Here is a 19,656-nt window from a genome sequence, read left to right on the forward strand (position 1 = left end):
AGAGACATACAGTACCAGATGGTTCAGCTAAGACCAGAGACATACAGTACCAGATGGTCCAGCTAAGACCAGAGACATACATTACCAGATGGTTCAGCTAAGACCAGAGACATACAGTACCAGATGGTTCAGCTAAGACCAGAGTCATACAGTACCAGATGGTTCAGCTAAGACCAGAGACATACATTACCAGATGGTTCAGCTAAGACCAGAGACATACAGTACCAGATGGTTCAGCTAAGACCAGAGTCATACAGTACCAGATGGTTCAGCTAAGACCAGAGACATACAGTACCAGATGGTTCAGCTAAGACCAGAGACATACAGTACCAGATGGTTCAGCTAAGACCAGAGACATACAGTACCAGATGGTCCAGCTAAGACCAGAGACATACAGTACCAGATGGTTCAGCTAAGACCAGAGACATACAGTACCAGAGGCTGTGGTCCAGCTAAGACCAGAGACATACAGTACCAGAGGCTGTGGTTCAGCTAAGACCAGAGACATACAGTACCAGATGGTTCAGCTTAGACCAGAGACATACAGTACCAGATGGTTCAGCTAAGACCAGAGACATACAGTACCAGATGGTCCAGCTAAGACCAGAGACATACATTACCAGATGGTTCAGCTAAGACCAGAGACATACAGTACCAGATGGTTCAGCTAAGACCAGAGACATACAGTACCAGATGGTTCAGCTAAGACCAGAGACATACAGTACCAGAGGCTGTGGTTCAGCTAAGACCAGAGACATACAGTACCAGATGGTTCAGCTAAGACCAGAGACATACAGTACCAGATGGTTCAGCTAAGACCAGAGACATACAGTACCAGATGGTTCAGCTAAGACCAGAGACATACAATACCAGAGGCTGTGGTCCAGCTAAGACCAGAGACATACAGTACCAGAGGCTGTGGTTCAGCTAAGACCAGAGACATACAGTACCAGATGGTTCAGCTTAGACCAGAGACATACAGTACCAGATGGTTCAGCTAAGACCAGAGACATACAGTACCAGATGGTCCAGCTAAGACCAGAGACATACATTACCAGATGGTTCAGCTAAGACCAGAGACATACAGTACCAGATGGTTCAGCTAAGACCAGAGACATACAGTACCAGAGGCTGTGTTTCAGCTAAGACCAGAGACATACAGTACCAGAGGCTGTGGTTCAGCTTAGACCAGAGACATACAGTACCAGATGGTTCAGCTATGACCAGAGACATACAGTACCAGATGGTTCAGCTAAGACCAGAGACATACAGTACCAGATGGTCCAGCTAAGACCAAAGACATACAGTACCAGATGGTTCAGCTAAGACCAGAGACATACAGTACCAGATGGTTCAGCTAAGACCAGAGACATACAGTACCAAATGGTTCAGCTAAGACCAGAGACATACAGTACCAGAGGCTGTGTTTCAGCTAAGACCAGAGACATACAGTACCAAATGGTTCAGCTAAGACCAGAGACATACAGTACCAGAGGCTGTGGTTCAGCTAAGACCAGAGACATACAGTACCAGATGGTTCAGCTAAGACCAGAGTCATACAGTACCAGATGGTTCAGCTAAGACCAGAGTCATACAGTACCAGATGGTTCAGCTAAGACCAGAGTCATACAGTACCAGATGGTTCAGCTAAGACCAGAGACATACAGTACCAGATGGTTCAGCTAAGACCAGAGACATACAGTACCAGATGGTTCAGCTAAGACCAGAGACATACAGTACCAGATGGTTCAGCTAAGACCAGAGACATACAGTACCAGATGGTTCAGCTAAGACCAGAGACATACAGTACCAGATGGTTCAGCTAAGACCAGAGACATACAGTACCAGATGGTTCAGCTAAGACCAGAGTCATACAGTACCAGATGGTTCAGCTAAGACCAGAGACATACAGTACCAGATGGTTCAGCTAAGACCAGAGACATACAGTACCAGATGGTTCAGCTAAGACCAGAGACATACAGTACCAGATGGTTCAGCTAAGACCAGAGACATACAGTACCAGATGGTTCAGCTAAGACCAGAGACATACAGTACCAGATGGTCCAGCTAAGACCAGAGACATACAGTACCAGATGGTTCAGCTAAGACCAGAGACATACAGTACCAGAGGCTGTGGTTCAGCTAAGACCAGAGACATACAGTACCAGATGGTTCAGCTAAGACCAGAGACATACAGTACCAGATGGTTCAGCTAAGACCAGAGTCATACAGTACCAGATGGTTCAGCTAAGAACAGAGTCATACAGTACCAGATGGTTCAGCTAAGACCAGAGACATACAGTACCAGAGGCTGTGGTTCAGCTTAGACCAGAGACATACAGTACCAGATGGTTCAGCTATGACCAGAGACATACAGTACCAGATGGTTCAGCTAAGACCAGAGACATACAGTACCAGATGGTCCAGCTAAGACCAAAGACATACAGTACCAGATGGTTCAGCTAAGACCAGAGACATACAGTACCAGATGGTTCAGCTAAGACCAGAGACATACAGTACCAAATGGTTCAGCTAAGACCAGAGACATACAGTACCAGAGGCTGTGTTTCAGCTAAGACCAGAGACATACAGTACCAAATGGTTCAGCTAAGACCAGAGACATATACAGTACCAGAGGCTGTGGTTCAGCTAAGACCAGAGACATACAGTACCAGATGGTTCAGCTAAGACCAGAGTCATACAGTACCAGATGGTTCAGCTAAGACCAGAGTCATACAGTACCAGATGGTTCAGCTAAGACCAGAGTCATACAGTACCAGATGGTTCAGCTAAGACCAGAGACATACAGTACCAGATGGTTCAGCTAAGACCAGAGACATACAGTACCAGATGGTTCAGCTAAGACCAGAGACATACAGTACCAGATGGTTCAGCTAAGACCAGAGACATACAGTACCAGATGGTTCAGCTAAGACCAGAGACATACAGTACCAGATGGTTCAGCTAAGACCAGAGACATACAGTACCAGATGGTTCAGCTAAGACCAGAGTCATACAGTACCAGATGGTTCAGCTAAGACCAGAGACATACAGTACCAGATGGTTCAGCTAAGACCAGAGACATACAGTACCAGATGGTTCAGCTAAGACCAGAGACATACAGTACCAGATGGTTCAGCTAAGACCAGAGACATACAGTACCAGATGGTTCAGCTAAGACCAGAGACATACAGTACCAGATGGTCCAGCTAAGACCAGAGACATACAGTACCAGATGGTTCAGCTAAGACCAGAGACATACAGTACCAGAGGCTGTGGTTCAGCTAAGACCAGAGACATACAGTACCAGATGGTTCAGCTAAGACCAGAGACATACAGTACCAGATGGTTCAGCTAAGACCAGAGTCATACAGTACCAGATGGTTCAGCTAAGAACAGAGTCATACAGTACCAGATGGTTCAGCTAAGACCAGAGACATACAGTACCAGATGGTTCAGCTAAGACCAGAGTCATACAGTACCAGATGGTTCAGCTAAGACCAGAGACATACAGTACCAGATGGTTCAGCTAAGACCAGAGTCATACAGTACCAGATGGTTCAGCTAAGACCAGAGTCATACAGTACCAGATGGTTCAGCTAAGACCAGAGTCATACAGTACCAGATGGTTCAGCTAAGACCAGAGTCATACAATACCAGATGGTTCAGCTAAGACCAGAGACATACAGTACCAGATGGTTCAGCTAAGACCAGAGTCATACAGTACCAGATGGTTCAGCTAAGACCAGAGTCATACAGTACCAGATGGTTCAGCTAAGACCAGAGACATACAGTACCAGATGGTTCAGCTAAGACCAGAGACATACAGTACCAGATGGTTCAGCTAAGACCAGAGACATACAGTACCAGATGGTTCAGCTAAGACCAGAGACATACAGTACCAGATGGTTCAGCTAAGACCAGAGACATACAGTACCAGATGGTCCAGCTAAGACCAGAGACATACAGTACCAGATGGTTCAGCTAAGACCAGAGACATACAGTACCAGAGGCTGTGGTTCAGCTAAGACCAGAGACATACAGTACCAGATGGTTCAGCTAAGACCAGAGACATACAGTACCAGATGGTTCAGCTAAGACCAGAGTCATACAGTACCAGATGGTTCAGCTAAGAACAGAGTCATACAGTACCAGATGGTTCAGCTAAGACCAGAGACATACAGTACCAGATGGTTCAGCTAAGACCAGAGTCATACAGTACCAGATGGTTCAGCTAAGACCAGAGACATACAGTACCAGATGGTTCAGCTAAGACCAGAGTCATACAGTACCAGATGGTTCAGCTAAGACCAGAGTCATACAGTACCAGATGGTTCAGCTAAGACCAGAGTCATACAGTACCAGATGGTTCAGCTAAGACCAGAGTCATACAATACCAGATGGTTCAGCTAAGACCAGAGACATACAGTACCAGATGGTTCAGCTAAGACCAGAGTCATACAGTACCAGATGGTTCAGCTAAGACCAGAGTCATACAGTACCAGATGGTTCAGCTAAGACCAGAGACATACAGTACCAGATGGTTCAGCTAAGACCAGAGACATACAGTACCAGATGGTTCAGCTAAGACCAGAGACATACAGTACCAGATGGTTCAGCTAAGACCAGAGACATACAGTACCAGATGGTCCAGCTAAGACCAGAGACATACAGTACCAGATGGTTCAGCTTAGACCAGAGACATACAGTACCAGATGGTTCAGCTAAGACCAGAGACATACAGTACCAGATGGTCCAGCTAAGACCAGAGACATACATTACCAGATGGTTCAGCTAAGACCAGAGACATACAGTACCAGATGGTTCAGCTAAGACCAGAGACATACAGTACCAGATGGTTCGGCTAAGACCAGAGACATACAGTACCAGATGGTTCAGCTAAGACCAGAGACATACAGTACCAGATGGTCCAGCTAAGACCAGAGACATACATTACCAGATGGTTCAGCTAAGACCAGAGACATACATTACCAGATGGTTCAGCTAAGACCAGAGTCATACAGTACCAGATGGTTCAGCTAAGACCAGAGACATACAGTACCAGATGGTTCAGCTAAGACCAGAGACATACAGTACCAGATGGTTCAGCTAAGACCAGAGACATACAGTACCAGATGGTCCAGCTAAGACCAGAGACATACAGTACCAGATGGTTCAGCTAAGACCAGAGACATACAGTACCAGAGGCTGTGGTCCAGCTAAGACCAGAGACATACAGTACCAGAGGCTGTGGTTCAGCTAAGACCAGAGACATACAGTACCAGATGGTTCAGCTTAGACCAGAGACATACAGTACCAGATGGTTCAGCTAAGACCAGAGACATACAGTACCAGATGGTCCAGCTAAGACCAGAGACATACATTACCAGATGGTTCAGCTAAGACCAGAGACATACAGTACCAGATGGTTCAGCTAAGACCAGAGACATACAGTACCAGATGGTTCAGCTAAGACCAGAGACATACAGTACCAGATGGTTCAGCTAAGACCAGAGACATACAGTACCAGATGGTTCAGCTAAGACCAGAGACATACAGTACCAGATGGTTCAGCTAAGACCAGAGACATACAGTACCAGATGGTTCAGCTAAGACCAGAGACATACAGTACCAGATGGTTCAGCTAAGACCAGAGTCATACAGTACCAGATGGTTCAGCTAAGACCAGAGACATATAGTACCAGATGGTTCAGCTAAGACCAGAGTCATACAGTACCAGATAGTTCAGCTAAGACCAGAGACATACAGTACCAGATGGTTCAGCTAAGACCAGAGACATACAGTACCAGATGGTTCAGCTAAGACCAGAGACATACAGTACCAGATGGTCCTGCTAAGACCAGAGACATACAGTACCAGATGGTTCAGCTAAGACCAGAGACATACAATACCAGAGGCTGTGGTCCAGCTAAGACCAGAGACATACAGTACCAGAGGCTGTGGTTCAGCTAAGACCAGAGACATACAGTACCAGATGGTTCAGCTTAGACCAGAGACATACAGTACCAGATGGTTCAGCTAAGACCAGAGACATACAGTACCAGATGGTCCAGCTAAGACCAGAGACATACAGTACCAGATGGTTCAGCTAAGACCAGAGACATACAGTACCAGATGGTTCAGCTAAGACCAGAGTCATACAGTACCAGATGGTTCAGCTAAGACCAGAGTCATACAGTACCAGATGGTTCAGCTAAGACCAGAGTCATACAGTACCAGATGGTTCAGCTAAGACCAGAGTCATACAGTACCAGATGGTTCAGCTAAGACCAGAGACATACAGTACCAGATGGTTCAGCTAAGACCAGAGTCATACAGTACCAGATGGTTCAGCTAAGACCAGAGTCATACAGTACCAGATGGTTCAGCTAAGACCAGAGACATACATTACCAGATGGTTCAGCTAAGACCAGAGTCATACAATACCAGATGGTTCAGCTAAGACCAGAGACATACAGTACCAGATGGTTCAGCTAAGACCAGAGTCATACAGTACCAGATGGTTCAGCTAAGACCAGAGTCATACAGTACCAGATGGTTCAGCTAAGACCAGAGACATACAGTACCAGATGGTTCAGCTAAGACCAGAGACATACAGTACCAGATGGTTCAGCTAAGACCAGAGACATACAGTACCAGATGGTTCAGCTCAGACCAGAGACATACAGTACCAGATGGTCCAGCTAAGACCAGAGACATACAGTACCAGATGGTTCAGCTTAGACCAGAGACATACAGTACCAGATGGTTCAGCTAAGACCAGAGACATACAGTACCAGATGGTCCAGCTAAGACCAGAGACATACATTACCAGATGGTTCAGCTAAGACCAGAGACATACAGTACCAGATGGTTCAGCTAAGACCAGAGACATACAGTACCAGAGGCTGTGGTTCAGCTAAGACCAGAGACATACAGTACCAGATGGTTCAGCTAAGACCAGAGACATACAGTACCAGATGGTTCAGCTAAGACCAGAGACATACAGTACCAGATGGTTCAGCTAAGACCAGAGACATACAGTACCAGATGGTTCAGCTAAGACCAGAGACATACAGTACCAGATGGTCCAGCTAAGACCAGAGACATACAGTACCAGATGGTTCAGCTAAGACCAGAGACATACAGTACCAGATGGTCCAGCTAAGACCAGAGACATACAGTACCAGATGGTTCAGCTAAGACCAGAGACATACATTACCAGATGGTTCAGCTAAGACCAGAGACATACAGTACCAGATGGTTCAGCTAAGACCAGAGACATACAGTACCAGATGGTCCAGCTAAGACCAGAGACATACAGTACCAGATGGTTCAGCTAAGACCAGAGACATACAGTACCAGATGGTCCAGCTAAGACCAGAGACATACAGTACCAGATGGTTCAGCTAAGACCAGAGACATACATTACCAGATGGTTCAGCTAAGACCAGAGACATACAGTACCAGATGGTTCAGCTAAGACCAGAGTCATACAGTACCAGATGGTCCAGCTAAGACCAGAGACATACAGTACCAGATGGTTCAGCTAAGACCAGAGACATACATTACCAGATGGTTCAGCTAAGACCAGAGACATACAGTACCAGATGTTTCAGCTAAGACCAGAGACATACAGTACCAGAGGCTGTGGTTCAGCTAAGACCAGAGACATACAGTACCAGATGGTTCAGCTAAGACCAGAGTCATACAGTACCAGATGGTTCAGCTAAGACCAGAGACATACAGTACCAGATGGTTCAGCTAAGACCAGAGACATACAGTACCAGATGGTTCAGCTAAGACCAGAGACATACAGTACCAGATGGTTCAGCTAAGACCAGAGACATACAGTACCAGATGGTCCAGCTAAGACCAGAGACATACAGTACCAGATGGTTCAGCTAAGACCAGAGACATACAGTACCAGATGGTTCAGCTAAGACCAGAGACATACAGTACCAGATGGTTCAGCTAAGACCAGAGACATACAGTACCAGATGGTCCAGCTAAGACCAGAGACATACAGTACCAGATGGTTCAGCTAAGACCAGAGACATACAGTACCAGATGGTTCAGCTAAGACCAGAGACATACAGTACCAGATGGTCCAGCTAAGACCAGAGACATACAGTACCAGATGGTTCAGCTAAGACCAGAGACATACAGTACCAGATGGTTCAGCTAAGACCAGAAGCATACAGTACCAGAGGCTGTGGTTCATCTAAGCCTAATCTGATTCTCACAGGCGAAGTTCTCACAGGCGAAATTAAATGATACAAATTACTTTACTCGTGATGCTCTCTCCTCAAATGATAAACTGGACCTAAAACAACAGCTGTAACCATGGGATGTTTACTGTTTTATCTGACCTCCACTAGTGCTCCCAAGTCAACAGTCCAATGTGCATTCCACAGGTCACGTTTATCAGTGACTGATTATATTATCACGATTAGGAGACGTTTTGTGGCACACCTGAGAGTTTCCTCAAGGCACACCTGAGAGTTTCCTCAAGGCACACCTGAGAGTTTACTCAAGGCACACCTGAGAGTTTCCTCAAGGCACACCTGAAGAGTTTCCTCAAGGCACACCTGAGAGTTTCCTCAAGGCACACCTGAAGAGTTTCCTCAAGGCACACCTGAAGAGTTTCCTCAAGGCACACCTGAAGAGTTTCCTCAAGGCACACCTGAAGAGTTTCCTCAAGGCACACCTGAGAGTTTCCTCAAGGCACACCTGAGAGTTTCCTCAAGGCACACCTGAGAGTTTCCTCAAGGCACACCTGAGAGTTTCCTCAAGGCACACCTGAGAGTTTCCTCAAGGCACACCTGAGAGTTTCCTCAAGGCACACCTGAGAGTTTCCTCAAGGCACACCTGAGAGTTTCCTCAAGGCACACCTGAGAGTTTCCTCGGTGTGGCTTCGACACTGCTTCTATAACCCGTTTGCTATAGAGTATGGTGGAACACACCACATCTCAACATGACTACTGGGACCACCTGGAATTATACAACATCGGTTATCAAATACATGTTTAACTCTGAACATCATTCAACACCTTCAAACGCAAACCTTGATTCTAATAGGAAACATTCACACCTCCATCCTAGCTTGGTTGCCAGATCTTTTTTTTGCACTTTAGCTAATATCTCCCTCCTCCCCGCCCTCTCTCCCTTCCCTCTCTCCCCCTCCCTCTCCCCCTCTCCCTCTCTCCCCCTCCCTCTCTCCCTTCCCTCTCTCCCTTCCCTCTCTCCCCCTCCCTCTCTCCCCTGCCCTCTCTCCCCTGCCCTCTCTCCCCCTCACCCTCTCTCCCCCTCTCCCTCTCTCCCCCTCCCTCTCTCCCTCCCTCTCTCCTGTCCCTCTCTCCCCCTCCCTCTCTCCCCCTCCCTCTCTCCCCCTCCCTCTCTCCCCCCACCCTCTCCCCCACCCCCACCCTCTCCCCCTCCCTCTCTCCCCCTCCCTCTCTCCTCTCCCTCTCTCCCCCTCCCTCTTTCCTCTCCCTCTCTCCCCCTCCCTCTCTCCCCCTCCCTCTCTCCTCTCCCTCTCTCCTCTCCCTCTCTCCCCCTCCATCAGGATGTTCCATGATGAGGAGCTAGAGCGGTCGGAGCGGTTCTATGTGGGCCAGCCCCTGATGCTCCAGTTGGTCTACGCCCTGTATAACATGCTGGTGGCCCACTCTGAGATGGTGTGTTACCTAGTCATCATCCTCAACAACATGCTGTCAGCCTCCTGCGTCACCCTGGTCCTCCCCATCCTCATCTTCCTCTGGGCCATGCTGTCGGTACCTAGACCCAGTAAGAGGTTCTGGATGACTGCCATCGTTTATACTGAGGTAATGTAGCACCCCAACCAGTACACTATTCCCTATTTAGTACACTACTTTTAGCCAGGGGTCCAATTTGGGACACAGACCGAGAAAATAATGTATTCTGCAATATACTACAGAGAACTACTGCACGTTAAACACATTATACTGCTATAGTCTATGACAGACGTAGACACTGCTATAGTCTGACAGACACAGACACTGCTATACTGCTATAGTCTATTACAGACGTAGACACTGCTATAGTCTATGACAGACGTAGATACTGCTATAGTCTATGACAGACGTAGACACTGCTATAGTCTATGACAGACGTAGACACTGCTATACTGCTATAGTCTATGACAGACGTAGACACTGCTATACTGCTATAGTCTATTACAGTCGTAGACACTGCTATACTGCTATAGTCTATTACAGACGTAGACACTGCTATAGTCTATGACAGACATAGACACTGCTATAGTCTATGACAGACGTAGACACTGCTATAGTCTATGACAGACGTAGACACTGCTATAGTCTATGACAGACATAGACACTGCTATAGTCTATGACAGACGTAGACACTGCTATAGTCTATGACAGACGTAGACACTGCTATAGTCTATGACAGACGTAGACACTGCTATACTGCTATAGTCTATTACAGACGTAGACACTGCTATAGTCTATGACAGACATAGACACTGCTATAGTCTATGACAGACGTAGACACTGCTATAGTCTATGACAGACGTAGACACTGCTATAGTCTATGACAGACGTAGACACTGCTATAGTCTATGACAGACGTAGACACTGCTATACTGCTATAGTCTATTACAGGCGTAGACACTGCTATAGTCTATGACAGACATAGACACTGCTATAGTCTATGACAGACATAGACACTGCTATAGTCTATGACAGACGTAGACACTGCTATAGTCTATGACAGACGTAGACACTGCTATAGTCTATGACAGACGTAGACACTGCTATAGTCTATGACAGACGTAGACACTGCTATAGTCTATGACAGACGTAGACACTGCTATAGTCTATGACAGACATAGACACTGTTATAGTCTATGACAGACGTAGACACTGCTATACTGCTATAGTCTATTACAGACGTAGACACTGCTATAGTCTATGACAGACATAGACACTGCTATAGTCTATGACAGACGTAGACACTGCTATACTGCTATAGTCTATGACAGACTTAGACACTGCTATACTGCTATAGTCTATGACAGACGTAGACACTGCTATACTGCTATAGTCTATTACAGACGTAGACACTGCTATACTGCTATAGTTTATGACAGACGTAGACACTGCTATACTGCTATAGTCTATTACAGACGTAGACACTGCTATACTGCTATAGTCTATTACAGTCGTAGACACTGCTATACTGCTATAGTCTATTACAGACGTAGACACTGCTATAGTCTATGACAGACGTAGACACTGCTATACTGCTATAGTCTACGACAGACGTAGACACTGCTATAGTCTATGACAGACGTAGACACTGCTATACTGCTATAGTCTATGACAGACATAGACACTGCTATAGTCTATGACAGACGTAGACACTGCTATACTGCTATAGTCTATGACAGACGTAGACACTGCTATAGTCTATGACAGACATTGACACTGCTATAGTCTATGACAGACATTGACACTGCTATAGTCTATGACAGACGTAGACACTGCTATAGTCTATGACAGACATTGACACTGCTATAGTCTATGACAGACGTAGACACTGCTATAGTCTATGACAGACGTTGACACTGCTATAGTCTATGACAGACATTGACACTGCTATAGTCTATGACAGACATAGACACTGCTATAGTCTATGACAGACGTAGACACTGCTATACTGCTATAGTCTATGACAGACGTAGACACTGCTATACTGCTATAGTCTATGACAGACGTAGACACTGCTATACTGCTATAGTCTATGACAGACGTAGACACTGCTATACTGCTATAGTCTATGACAGACGTAGACACTGCTATACTGCTATAGTCTATGACAGACGTAGACACTGCTATACTGCTATAGTCTATGACAGACGTAGACACTGCTATACTGCTATAGTCTATGACAGACGTAGACACTGCTATACTGCTATAGACTATGACAGACGTAGACACTGCTATACTGCTATAGTCTATGACAGACGTTGATACTGCTATAGTCTATGACAGACATTGACACTGCTATACTGCTATAGTCTATGACAGACATTGACACTGCTATAGTCTATGACAGACATTGACACTGCTATACTGCTATAGTCTATGACAGACATTGACACTGCTATAGTCTATGACAGACATTGACACTGCTATAGTCTATGACAGACGTAGACACTGCTATAGTCTATGACAGACATTGACACTGCTATAGTCTATGACAGACGTAGACACTGCTATAGTCTATGACAGACGTTGACACTGCTATAGTCTATGACAGACATAGACACTGCTATAGTCTATGACAGACGTAGACACTGCTATACTGCTATAGTCTATGACAGACGTAGACACTGCTATACTGCTATAGTCTATTACAGACGTAGACACTGCTATACTGCTATAGTCTATGACAGACGTAGACACTGCTATACTGCTATAGTCTATTACAGACGTAGACACTGCTATACTGCTATAGTCTATTACAGTCGTAGACACTGCTATACTGCTATAGTCTATTACAGACGTAGACACTGCTATAGTCTATGACAGACGTAGACACTGCTATACTGCTATAGTCTACGACAGACGTAGACACTGCTATAGTCTATGACAGACGTAGACACTGCTATACTGCTATAGTCTATGACAGACATAGACACTGCTATAGTCTATGACAGACGTAGACACTGCTATACTGCTATAGTCTATGACAGACGTAGACACTGCTATAGTCTATGCCAGACATTGACACTGCTATAGTCTATGACAGACATTGACACTGCTATAGTCTATGACAGACGTAGACACTGCTATAGTCTATGACAGACATTGACACTGCTATAGTCTATGACAGACGTAGACACTGCTATAGTCTATGACAGACGTTGACACTGCTATAGTCTATGACAGACATAGACACTGCTATAGTCTATGACAGACGTAGACACTGCTATACTGCTATAGTCTATGACAGACGTAGACACTGCTATACTGCTATAGTCTATGACAGACGTAGACACTGCTATACTGCTATAGTCTATGACAGACGTAGACACTGCTATACTGCTATAGTCTATGACAGACGTAGACACTGCTATACTGCTATAGTCTATGACAGACGTAGACACTGCTATACTGCTATAGTCTATGACAGACGTAGACACTGCTATACTGCTATAGTCTATGACAGACGTAGACACTGCTATACTGCTATAGACTATGACAGACGTAGACACTGCTATACTGCTATAGTCTATGACAGACGTTGATACTGCTATAGTCTATGACAGACATTGACACTGCTATACTGCTATAGTCTATGACAGACATTGACACTGCTATAGTCTATGACAGACATTGACACTGCTATACTGCTATAGTCTATGACAGACATTGACACTGCTATAGTCTATGACAGACATTGACACTGCTATAGTCTATGACAGACGTAGACACTGCTATAGTCTATGACAGACATTGACACTGCTATAGTCTATGACAGACGTAGACACTGCTATAGTCTATGACAGACGTTGACACTGCTATAGTCTATGACAGACATTGACACTGCTATAGTCTATGACAGACATAGACACTGCTATAGTCTATGACAGACGTAGACACTGCTATACTGCTATAGTCTATGACAGACGTAGACACTGCTATACTGCTATAGTCTATGACAGACGTAGACACTGCTATACTGCTATAGTCTATGACAGACGTAGACACTGCTATACTGCTATAGTCTATGACAGACGTAGACACTGCTATACTGCTATAGTCTATGACAGACGTAGACACTGCTATACTGCTATAGTCTATGACAGACGTAGACACTGCTATACTGCTATAGTCTATGACAGACGTAGACACTGCTATACTGCTATAGACTATGACAGACGTAGACACTGCTATACTGCTATAGTCTATGACAGACGTTGATACTGCTATAGTCTATGACAGACATTGACACTGCTATACTGCTATAGTCTATGACAGACATTGACACTGCTATAGTCTATGACAGACATTGACACTGCTATACTGCTATAGTCTATGACAGACATTGACACTGCTATAGTCTATGACAGACATTGACACTGCTATAGTCTATGACAGACGCAGGTCCCACGGCCGAGTTAAGAGGTTTTGGAAGACCTTCATTGTACACCGGCGTCTGGGATGCTATGCTATGGGATGCTATGCTATGGGATGCTATGCTATGGGATGCTATGCTATGGGATGCTATGGGATGCTATGCTATGGGATGCAATGCTATGGGATGCTATGCCATGGGATGCAATGCTATGGGATGCTATGCTATGGGATGCTATGCTATATAGACGTATGAATTTAATATATTGCACATGTACTTTCTATGATAGTTTTACAGTTATTACAATCCTTTAGATGAATATGTATAGTCTATCACCCTACACAATGGGTGTCTCTAAATTAGCACAAATATCATGATTACTCATCTCTAAGGAAGCCCCTGAAGAAAAATAAAATCTTTGTGATGATATAATCCCAGACTATTTACGTTTGACATTTTAGTCATTCAGCAGACGTTCTTATTCAGAGTGATTTACAGTCAGTTCATTTATCTGAAGAACAGTCAGTGCATTAATCTGAAGAACAGTCAGACCATTAATCTGAAGAACAGTCAGACCATTAATCTGAAGAACAGTCAGACCATTAATCTGAAGAACAGTCAGACCATTAATCTGAAGAACAGTCAGACCATTAATCTGAAGAACAGTCAGACCATTAATCTGAAGAACAGTCAGACCATTAATCTGAAGAACAGTCAGACCATTAATCTGAAGAACAGTCAGACCATTAATCTGAAGAACAGTCAGACCATTAATCTGAAGAACAGTCAGACCATTAATCTGAAGAACAGTCAGACCATTAATCTGAAGAACAGTCAGACCATTAATCTGAAGAACAGTCAGACCATTAATCTGAAGAACAGTCAGACCATTCTTCTGAAGAACAGTCTGTTCATTAATCTGAAGAACAGTCAGTTCATTAAACTGATGAACAGTCAATTCATTAATCTGATGAACAGTCAGTCATTCATCTGAAGAACAGTCAGTCATTCATCTGAAGAACAGTCAGTTCATTCATCTGATGAATAGTCAGTTCATTCATCTGATGAATAGTCAGTTCATTAATCTGAAGAACAGTCAGTTCATTAATCTGAAGAACAGTCAGTTTATTCATCTGATGAACAGTCAGTTCATTCGTCTGAAGAACAGTCAGACCATTAATCTGAAGAACAGTCAGACCATTAATCTGAAGAACAGTCAGTTCATTCTTCTGAAGAACAGTCAGTTCATTCTTCTGAAGAACAGTCAGTTCATTAAACTGATGAACAGTCAATTCATTAATCTGATGAACAGTCAGTCATTCATCTGAAGAACAGTCAGTTCATTCATCTGATGAATAGTCAGTTCATTAATCTGAAGAACAGTTCATTAATCTGAAGAACAGTCAGTTTATTCATCTGCAGAACAGTCAGACCATTAATCTGAAGAACAGTCAGTTCATTCTTCTGAAGAACTGTCAGTTCATTAATCTGAAGAACAGTCAGTCATTAATCTGAAGAACAGTCAGTTCATTCATCTGATGAACAGTCAGTTCATTAATCTGATGAACAGTCAGTTCATTAATCTGAAGAACAGTCAGTTTATTCATCTGCAGAACAGTCAGTTTATTCGTCTGAAGAACAGTCAGACCATTAATCTGAAGAACAGTCAGTTCATTCTTCTGAAGAACAGTCAGTCATTAATCTGATGAACAGTCAATTCATTCATCTGATCAACAGTCAGTTCATTCATCTGATGAACAGTCAGTTCATTCATCTGATGAACAGTCAGTTCATTCATCTGATGAACAGTCAGTTCATTAATCTGAAGAACAGTCAGTTCATTAAACTGATGAACAGTCAATTCATTAATCTGATGAACAGTCAATTCATTAATCTGATGAACAGTCAGTTCATTCATCTGAAGAACAGTCAGTTCATTAATCTGATGAACAGTCAATTCATTAATCTGATGAACAGTCAGTTCATTAATCTGAAGAACAGTCAGTTCATTAAACTGATGAACAGTCAATTCATTAATCTGATGAACAGTCAGTTCATTCATCTGAAGAACAGTCAGTTCATTCATCTGATGAACAGTCAATTCATTAATCTGATGAACAGTCAGTTCATTAATCTGAAGAACAGTCAGTTCATTAAACTGATGAACAGTCAATTCATTAATCTGATGAACAGTCAATTCATTAATCTGATGAACAGTCAATTCATTAATCTGATGAACAGTCAGTTCATTAATCTGAAGAACAGTCAGTCATTAATCTGATGAACAGTCAGTTCATTAATCTGAAGAACAGTCAGTCATTAATCTGATGAACAGTCAGTCATTAATCTGATGAACAGTAAATTCATTCATTCTTAATTTGTACCGTTATTTAACAAGTCAATTAAGAACAAATCCTCTTTTGTAATACCAAGAGGCAAAAGACCTCCTGCAGGGACGGGTGGCTGGTATTAAAAATAAAAATGTAGGACAAAACACACATCACGAGAAGAGAGATACCACAACATTACATAAAGAGAGACCTAAGACAACAACACAGCATGGTAGAAACACATGACAGCACAGCATGGTAGCAACACAACATGGTAGCAGCACAACATGGTAGCAGTACAAAACATGCTACAAACATTAGGACAGACAACAGCACAAAGGGCAAGAAGGCAGAGACAACGATACATCACGCGAAGCAGCCACAACTGTCAGTAAGAGAGTCCATTATTGAGTCTTTGAATGTAGAGATTGAGATAAAACTGTCCAGTGTTTTTTTCAGCTCGTTCCAGTCGCTACCTTCAACGAACTGAAAATACGAGCGACCCAGAGATGTGGGTGCTTTGAGGACCTTTAACAGAATGCGACTGGCAGAATGGGGGTTGTATGTGGAGGATGAGGGTTGCAGTAGATATGTCAAATAGGAGGAAGTGAGCCCTAAGAGGGGTTTGTAAATAAACATCAACCAGTGGCTTTGTGCCGGGTATACAGAGATGAGGAGTTTAGAGTTCAGGAATGACGAGAGCACCCTTACCTGCCGATCTATAAATTACGTCTCCGTAATCTAGCATGGGTAGGATGGTCATCTGAATCAGGGTTAGTTTGGCAGCTGGGGTGAAAGAGGAGTGATTATGATAGAGGAAACCAAGTCTAACCTGAGCCTGCAGCTTCTCTCTGCTGAGATGATGGGGGGGCAGACTTCTTACGGAGCCACATGATCTTTGTCTTGGAGGTGTTCAGAACAAGGTTAAGGGCAGAGAAAGCTTGTTGGACACTAAGAAAGCTTGGTTGTAGAGCATTTAACACAAACTCCAGGGAGGGGCCAGCGGAGTATATGACTATATCATCTGCATATAAATGGATGAGAGAGCTTCCTACTGCCTGAGCTATATTGTTGATGTAAATTGAGAAGAACGTGGGGCCTGGGATCGAGCCTGGGATCGAGCCTTGGGGTACTCCCTTGCCTCAGAGACAACAACACTCCTTAGCCAATCCATAAGAATGGAATGGTCTGCTGTATCAAAAGCTTAAAAATAGCAGCACAACATTGCACAAAATCAAGGGCAGTGGTGACATAATGTAGGACCTTTAAGGTTATACCTCATAATGACAACGTGAAAACATGTTTTTTTAAATTTGTGCAATTGTTTTTGTAAATGAAATACGGAAATACACTATATATACAAAGGTATGTGGACACCCCTTCAAATGAATGGATTCAGCTATTTCAGCCATACCCATTGCTGACAAGTGTATACAATCGAGCGCACAGCCATCCAATCTCCATAGACAAACATTGGCAGTAGAATGGCTTTACGGAAGAGCTCAGTAACTTTCAATGTGGCACTGTCATAAGATTGCCAACAAGTCAGTTCGTTAAATTTCTGCTCTGCTAGAGTGGCCCCGGTCAACTGGAAATGCTGTTATTGTGTGGAAACATCTAGGAGCAACAACGGCTCAGCCGCGAAGTGGTAGACCAATCAAGCAGGACAGAGCGCGTAAAAATGGTCTGTCGTTGGTTGCAACACTCATGACCGAGTTCCAAACTGCCTCTGGAAGCAACGAGATCTGTTCGGTGGGAGCTTCATGAAATGGGTTTCCATGGTTGAGCAGCCGCACAGAAGATCACCATGCGCAACGCAGTGGAAAAGTGTTCTCTGGAGTGATGAATCACGCTTCACCATCAGGCAGTCCGACGGACAAATCTGTGTTTGGCGGATGCAAGGAGAACGTTACCTGCCTGAATGTATAGCACAAACTGTAAAGTTTGGAGGAGGAGGAATAATGGTCTGGGGCTTTTTGTCATGGTTCCGGCTAGGCCTCTTAGTTTCAGTGAAGGGACATCTTAACGCTACAGCATACAATGACATTCTAGACGATTCTGTGCCTCCAACTTCGTGGCAACAGTTTGGGAAAGGCTTTTTGCTGTTTCAGCATGACAATGCCCCCGTGCACAAAGCGAGGTCCATGCAGAAATGGTTTATCGAGATCGGTGTGGAAGAACTTGACTGGCCTGCGCAGAGCCTGGACCTAAACCCCATCAAACACGTTAGGAGTGAATTGGAACGCCGGCTGCGAGCCAGGGGTTATCGCCCAACATCAGTGCCCAACCTCCCTAATGCTCTTGTGGCTGAATGGAAGCAAGTCCCCAGTAGATGTTCCAACATCAACTGGAAATCCTTCCCAGAAGAGTGAAAGCCAGTATAGCAGCAACTCCATATTAATGCCCATGATTTTGGAATGAGATGTTTGACAAACAAGTGTATACTTTTGGCCATGTTGTGTATTTTTTTTGGTGCAGATTTGTGGGACACTCTTAAAGGGGAAATGAATCGTTATTAGTAAGGAACTATGACAATAATTCAAATAAACACTTTAATCTATAAAAAAAAAAGAAAAATATTAAAAATATATTATATATAATATTTAAAAATATTAATTTTCGGGGTTCGAAAAAATGAGTGCAGAATGCTAACTCCCGTTCGTGTAAGCTGGTAGCATAGCTAGCTATATACAAACCGCCAATGGTTATTTTTATAATTGCAAGGCAGTTGATGATGACATCAACATGTATTGGGGTTGACCTCCATACCATTATACTTAGATTTTTTTTTACCTCAGCATGGTGTGAAAGACACATAGAAACAGTAGGCACATTTTTCTGGGGTGCAATCAGGAAATTGAGTGGCGTTGCCATGGCATTTCCATTGTTTCAGTCAAATGCGATGGGATCTCTTTCCTGCATCTATACTATTGTCGCGTTTTACTTGCATGTCTTCTCTTCTAGGTCGCCATCGTCATCAAGTACTTCTGCCAGTTTGGCTTTTTCCCCTTCAACCAGAACCCGAAGGTGAACGGGAATAAACCCTACCACCCTCCAAACATCATCGGAGTGGAGAAGAAAGATGGATACGTCGTCTATGACCTCATACAGCTTCTGGCGCTCTTCTTCCACAGGTCCATCCTGAAGGTACGGCTGATCTAGGATCAGGTCTTTCAGGTCTTTGTTATTATCAAAT

General features: G+C 44.0%; 1 pseudogene; it reads left to right on the forward strand.

Moving 5' to 3' along the window:
* LOC118372857 (piezo-type mechanosensitive ion channel component 2-like) overlaps window positions 1-19,656 on the forward strand; it is a 323,332-nt pseudogene that overhangs the window by 270,697 nt on the left and 32,979 nt on the right.

The sequence above is a fragment of the Oncorhynchus keta genome, chromosome 15 (genome assembly GCF_023373465.1).
Source record: "Oncorhynchus keta strain PuntledgeMale-10-30-2019 chromosome 15, Oket_V2, whole genome shotgun sequence".
In the NCBI taxonomy this organism is placed as follows: domain Eukaryota; kingdom Metazoa; phylum Chordata; class Actinopteri; order Salmoniformes; family Salmonidae; genus Oncorhynchus; species Oncorhynchus keta.